We start from the raw sequence: 7,107 nt of genomic DNA on the forward strand, positions 1-7,107 counted from the left end.
TCGCGTTAATACCGTACTTTGACCTCGAAAATAATTAGGATTGATATTCTTAGTATGTCCTGACGGTGCTGCAATGGCACTACACAAAGTTTTTATTAGAAATAACTGGTCGTAAGGTTTCACCAGAGTATGTTTTTGAAAGTGTCCCAGAGGTGAGACACTGCCTTGGCAGCTGGTGTGATCCTTTGGCAGCTGGTGCGATGCTCAGACTCAGTATGTTCAGACGTGCAGCGCCCTGGCTTGCTCTCACAGCTGCAACGTAAACAACGTGACTCAGTCCCAGGCCAAGGCGAAACTAAACTGTCGCCGCAGGCACGGCTGCGGGGGTGTGGGGGGGGGGGGGCAGGCAACTCTGCCGAATTACAGATCTTTCAGAGGGGATGTCACTTGGTCCTTGCCTCGGAGCAGCTTGGCACAACCACCGGGACACGTGCCGCGACTGCGCATGTGAGCGCCAGCCCGTTGTCGCACAAGAATGCGTCGTGTCGGCAGTTGTGCGGTGGAGTTGCACATGGCGTATGCCAGGCCAAAGCAGCATCCCTCGTCGCTGACAGATTAGGCATACAATTGCACAACACCGGGCGGCTGATGAAGTGACACAATTTTCTACCGAGTTTGGGGTGGAAAAGCCAGCAGTTTTGTTCCGTAGAACTGGACAACTAGTATGTGACGCAGACTGGCCGCATTTCTAGGCCATGCGTCGCAGGAGACCGGACTGACAGACTGGACCGGACCGCGGCGGCGCAATCAAGCCGCGCCTCCTGCAGAAATGGATGCTTCGGACCAAGAAAAAACGTGCGTTCGGTGGAAGTAAAGGGCGCGTTCGGCGAAGAGCAGATGTTGTTCACGACAAGGAGCAGAGGGAGTGTTCGACTGATGGCAGGTGGCATGACTGAAGAAAGTAGAGTGCGTTAGCGGAGAGCGTTGGGGCCGTGCGGAAGACAGCGTGACGCAGACAGATTAGAGGCATGCCATTAAGTTTGGATGGTGCGAAGCGAATCCTGGGATGGAGTGGTCCATAACGGTAATGAAATTCAGTGACACAGGATGAGGTATGGCGTGGTTTGGTTTGTTTTTCGCATACCACAGTCGGCTCTGAAATAGTACTGCACTTTTAAGCTTCAAATTTGTGTTTGTTGTGGTTGTGGTGTGAATAATGGAAGATTTACGCAGCACAATTCGGACATCCTCCAGATAGCATGCAACCCACATCATCGAATCGTATCGTGTCCAAAGCTTACGGTGAAAGTAAACTGCACTGCACTTGGCACGGTACGTGACAACTTTCTTTTCCGAGCAGCTGCCGGATTCAACGAGAAAGCACAAAAACACTGCGCAGGCCAGTTTGTGACCCACCACGAGCACCACTGGGCACCGCTGCTCCGGCGAATCGGAGATCAAGCTGACAAGTACGCGCACCGCTGCGCCTCATTCGCCTCCGGGATAGTGGCCGCCGCGGGGTGCCCTGTCGCTTCTCCCCCCCCCCCCCCCCCAGAACCCGCAGTCCGCAATCTCCTCCGGCGAGACGCGACGAGAGTGGCGCAAAGAGCCGGGACGGTCGAGGGCGACGGTCAGACTGGTCACCGGCCGGGGCGGCGTGCAGACTGGGTCACCGACCGGGGCAGCGGAAAGACTGGGTCCACCAGCCGGGCAGCGGACAGACTGGGCCTCGGCCGGGGCAGCTGGCAGGACTGGGTCCCGACCGGGGCAGCGGACAGACCGGGTCACCGGCCTGGACGGGCGGGCGACTGGGTCACCGGCCGGGCAAGCGGGCAGACTGGGTCGCTGGCTCAACAGCGGACTGGTACCTAAACAAGGGCCATCACCGGACCTAGTGAGTGGGGTGGGCGGGGCCGCTTAGGAACGTGCGGCATAATGCCTGGCATTCAATTAGATTTCGCCCGTTATCCATCGTCGCGTCAACGGCACGCCACAGACGTGACGCACTTACAGCAAAGCAGTGAACCTCAAGTGTCGCTAATTCCGTCGTCATTTTAAAGATGCAGGAGACCTTTTAAGGGTGTAATACAATTAAACAAATGAATGTCAGGTCAAATTTGAGGCGTTTCCTAATTGCCATGCCGATCAGCCGGCCGACTTCATCGAGTTGGAAGAGCGGGAAGGCGGCACGCGCAGCCAGCATCATCGCAGTATGTTGTGCTGATCAGCATAATCATAAAAACAACGATAAATAGGCGAGAATATTAGAAAAATGACTACACTAGACGGTCGCAGGAGGCGGAGGGAGTGGGTCAGGACCGCTCTCCGAGACCGAGAGACCGCTCAGGTGACTGAACCCGGCTCGCCACGCCCGCGGACCTCGGCCTGCTGCGCCCGCGGACCTCGGCCTGCTGCGCCCGCGAGCCTCGGCCTGCCGCGCCCGCGGACCTCGGCCTTGCGCGCTCGCGGACCTCGCTTGTCGCACCCGCGACCTCTGCCTGTCGCACCCGCGAGCCTCGGCCTGCTGCGCCCGCGGACCTCGGCCTGCTGCGCCGCGAAGCCTCGGCCTGCCGCGCCCGCGGACCTCGGCCTGGCTCGCTCGCGGACCCTGGCTTGTCGCACCCGCGGACCTCGGCCTGCCGCGCCCGCGAGCCTCGGCCTGCTGCGCCTGCGGACCTCGGCCGGAGCCTCCTGTTTTCCCGCGGAGCCCGGCCGGCTCCCCGCGGGGAGCAGCCGACCGAACGCGTCAGCAGCCTTAGGAACAGGGATGGCCTCCCCGCGCGGCCCGGCCGAGGTCAGGACATAAAGCGGCTCCTCGGCGATGCTCCGGCCGCGGAAATCTTTGCGGTCAGCGCAAGCTATCGGAACCAGCGCAGCCACCGGGCACGAAGGTCGTGAGCTTTGGCGGCGCAAAACGCGCAGTTCGCCGGATGCAAAAAGTGTGTCTGACAGCGGCGCAGCGAGGGAATAGCTCCCGTGACGTCATAAACAGAGTCTGCCGTGCCAGGCCATGGCGTGAAACAGAGGGAGGGAGGGGCGCAGCGTGACGCCCGGGAGTCGGAGAGAGCAGCGACACTGGACGACAGGACAGGGCATGTGGGCGTGAGGTGGGGGTGGACAGGAATGCATTGCGGCGCGGGCTCTGGGCGCGGCCAGGGCCTGGCAGCTCCCAATAGTGGATGAATAGATGTAAACGACATCAAAGTGAATCTGCCGCTTTCCGTCGTGCTGCCTCTTTGCTGGCTGGTTCGGTTTATTGGGCTGAAGCAGCAGTCGCTATTCCGTCCACGCGCTTTCAGCTGACGGCGAATGAAAGATTCGGCGCTGGCTGTCTCGAAAGAAACTGCAGTCAAGGCGTGAGCAACGAACCAATTGTGGGCAAAGTGATGAACTTTCTACGCGAGTGCCTACGGGACGCTCCTTCGAGCAAGCCCCGGCTCACTGCCACGCTGCGTGGCAGCCGGACAGATGCGGCCCCTGAACTGAGGAGTGGCACCAGGAGGAGGAGGGGACCAGGAGACGCGCGGGAGATCGCCATAGGACGGTGCGACAGGAGACCAGGGCGGCCAGGGAGTGGCGGGAAAGCATGGGAGCGAGCTGTCCGCGAGAGCGCAGCAGATAGTGATGTAGGGCTCTCTCACGAGAGGAGGAGGAACAGGACGTCCCCTGCCGAGTGAGTTCGCGATCATACAGGAAAAGAGGGGAAGAGAAGCCAGAGCCAACACGCCTGACGATGTGGAGAAAAGAGCGAGGAGGTGGAGGGAAGATGAGTAGAGGGAGAAGATGGAGAGGATGGCAGTTCAGAACATGGAAACCAGGGACAGCTGGCGGACTGAGAGCGGCACCATACGCCAAGGGGGGCCGGTCTTGGCAAAAACGAGGTCCCGGACACCGGTCGGAGGACGGCCTCCTCCAACAGAGACCAGAGCATGGCGGGCGTCGCCGTCAGCGCCGCTCGACTCGACACTTACCGTGGACAGCGCCAACCGGGAGGGGCCAGCCTGCTCGAAGTCCATGGAGACGGCCGGGTACAGCGAGGCTGCCGAGACGCCGTCCACGCTGGAGTCGCCGCCGCCGGCCGGCCAGCCGCCGCCCAGCTTCCCCAGCGCCGTGGCCAGCAGGCTCCGGTTTGGGTTCGGCCGCTCGGCGCGTTCGCGTTCAGCGCAGCTCGCGCTCGCGCTCGGTGCGCTCAGCTACCTCGGCCGCCTCGGGCGGCGCGGGCGAGTCGGCGCGCGTCGGCGCGCGGCGGCGCCGACGCCGGCGGCGCTGCCGAGTCGCGCGTGTCGTCTTCGGAGTCGGCGCCGTCGGCACCAGCCGGCGCCGCCGCCTCATCCTTCATGGCGTTGTCGGCCAGCCCCTTGATCTGCAGGCTCTCGGCCGTCTTGAGGAACTGCGCCAGGTCGTCCTGCTGCACGTTTATCTCGCCGCGGTACATAAACTGCAGCAGGCTCTCCATGTCACAAGCTGCGGACGTCCTTCAGGAAGACGATCGGGTGCTTGCAGGGGTTCTTCATGAGCAGGTCCTGGAAGTAGGGGGCTGCACGCGGACAGAATGACCTTGTGCGCCGAGAAACTCTGGCCTTCGCACGCCAGCGTCACGTCGATGAAGGCCTCCTGGTTTAGCAGGTAGTCCAGCACGGACACTACCGTCGGCTGGTGGTTGTTCCATTTGAGCAGGAATTGTGAGTTCTCCATGGCGGCGCTGTCGGCTGTGTGCTGTGGACCGGCCGGGAATCGCTCAAGGGCGCTGTGGCATCGCTCGGCTCTCCTGGAATCACAGACAACAGCTGCTGATTTCAGCATACTGCTCAAACCGGGCGGCAATCGCTAAGGGCGCTGTGGCATCGCTCGGCTCTCCTGGAATCACAGACAACAGCTGCTGATCTAAGCATACTGCTCAACAGACAACTGGCGATCTCAGCATTCTGCTGACGCAGACAACAACTGTATGGCTCTGCTATTGATGAAGGCTGATGAGCACCCACACGACACTGAGCCATCCTGTGTAGTGCAATTTGAGCACTGGTTTACACGATTGCCTTGATTCGGTTTAACAAATTGGTCGAGCATCGACAGGTTCTGCTACTAGTCAAGAATGGCGTGACAGGTGGTGAGAATACGTCACGTGTTTGCCCATATTTGATGACTGATTGATGATTACAGTAGTTGAAATATCCGAGTCCAAGAAAGTTACGACGGCCTCGGAAGAGCGGTTGCGGTACAGTTTACGGGAGCACTGTTGAGGGGCATATTCCAGTACTCTGCGTCGTGAAAGGGGCAAAAACCCGACTGTCGCCGCCTTTCGGCTATGGAAATGAGGAGGGAGACGGTCGGCTTTCCCGTCCGCTCGCTTGGCAGCTGTTGCATAATGAGCTCATACTGGCATACTGGTCTCGCACTGCCTGAAAAACTGCGGACCCCGCCCGGAACGCCGCTGCACCGACGGCTTTTGACCAGCATTGTCGACGCACAGCCACGCATAACAAGTTATCTGCTCGGCTCAGGTCCCGGCGGCCGCCCAGCAAATCCCTCGTTACAGGACGAATTCCGAATATGTGTCAGGGCCACCGCCGTGCCGGGGGAGCAATACGGGCCACCGGACGCCAGCTGTACGGCAAAACTCAACCGCCGGACGCATGTTCGACCGACCAAGAACACTAGTCACCGAGAGCGTTCTTTACATCGTTGGCCAATTCAAAAGCGTATATTGACCGCGGCGATCCGTTAATAACATACTGCATGCAAAATAACAGTTGATATTATTTTCAAGCACTTAACTCACAGCTCCGACACCTGTGACGGCTAGGACCAAAAATGCCAATGGCGAATTCAACTCCAAATCTAACAGGCGAAGCACTCTGTACCAAAAATTTGGTTTTATTTTGAACGTCTTCAAGGCACAACCCTGTCGCCCTCACGCTTACCTCCACCCCAACCGTGTCGCCCTCACGCTTACCTCCGCCCCAACCGTGTTGCCCTCACGCTTACCTCCACCCCAACCGTGTCGCCCTCACGCTTACCTCCGCCCCTTTCCTGCGCTGCCCTCAATCATACAGCGCCGTCAGTGCGTACAGCTGAGCCTGGTGCTATGGCTTGTTTTGCTTTCGCGTCGATCTAGGCGTATGATCGTAGTGCAACTGCTCCTTCGGGTTTATCCAAAGAACACATGAGCTCGAAATGGAGCTGCAATACTTAGAACGACGTGCCTCAGAATTGGAAATGGGACAACACGTACCTTAAAAAATGCTAACGTCTCTAAAACCGCCAGCAACGCAAAACGCTCCCTGCGACAAACCAAAGCTCCGCAATCCAACTACCCCACTGACCCGCAACGAAACAGCGGCCCTCGCAACGTCGCACGGCCCCTAGAGAGCACTGACCCAACAAACTCCAACAGCTGTCATCCACCCCCCAAATGCTCCGAACGACGCCCCGTCCGCCGCCGTCCTCACCGGCCCCGACTGCCCTGACGCTCCCCGGGCGGCGTCGTCGTCTCGCCGACGTACCTGAGCTGGGCGCGCGCGCGCTCTCCGGTGCGCCCTGCCTCGGTCGGCGCTCGCCCGCACCTGCGCGGCGCCCCTCGCCGCCCGCCGCCCGCCGCCGCCCGGTCGATAGGCTGGCAAGGGTGAAGGACCGGCCCGGCCGCTGCGGCCGCGGCGCCGGCAGGCCGATGGAGGGCGCCACGGGACGGTCGGGCGGCGACGGTCGCACAGGCGGCGCCGGGACGCTGTGGAGGGAGCAGTGGGTGGTGGGGAGTACCAGTGCTTACCGGTTGGTATAGAGGGAGCACGGAATGATGTGGGGGCGGGGGGGGGGGGCAGATCAATGTTGTGAAGAGGGAGCACGGAGTGGTGTGGGGGGGGGGGAGCACGGGGTGATGTGGAGGGAGCACAGGGCAGTGTGGCGAAGCACAGGGAGGAGACACGGGTTGCTGTGGGGGAGCACGGGGTAGTGGGGGGGGGGGGGGGGGGTGGCAACCGGGTCGTGTGGGAGAGGCGCGGGGATATGGGGAGTACGTGGTGGTGTGGAGGGAGCACAGGACAACGGGGGGGGGAGGAGGGGGGAGCACGGAAGAGGGAGCACGGATAATGCGGAGGAGCACGGGGTTGATATGGCGGCAGCACGGGGGTGGTGTAGAGGAGTACGGGCATGGTGTGGCAATATCAC

At 60.9% G+C, this 7,107-nt stretch overlaps 1 pseudogene; it reads right to left on the minus strand.

The window, feature by feature from the left end:
* Nucleotides 1-246: 246 nt before the first annotated feature.
* LOC119104289 (longitudinals lacking protein-like) lies at nucleotides 247-6,505 on the minus strand (annotated as a pseudogene).
* Nucleotides 6,506-7,107: the final 602 nt, after the last annotated feature.

Source organism: Pollicipes pollicipes, unplaced genomic scaffold (assembly GCF_011947565.3).
Source record: "Pollicipes pollicipes isolate AB1234 unplaced genomic scaffold, Ppol_2.1 Scaffold_6052;HRSCAF=7182_pilon_pilon_pilon, whole genome shotgun sequence".
Lineage (NCBI taxonomy): Eukaryota > Metazoa > Arthropoda > Thecostraca > Pollicipedomorpha > Pollicipedidae > Pollicipes > Pollicipes pollicipes.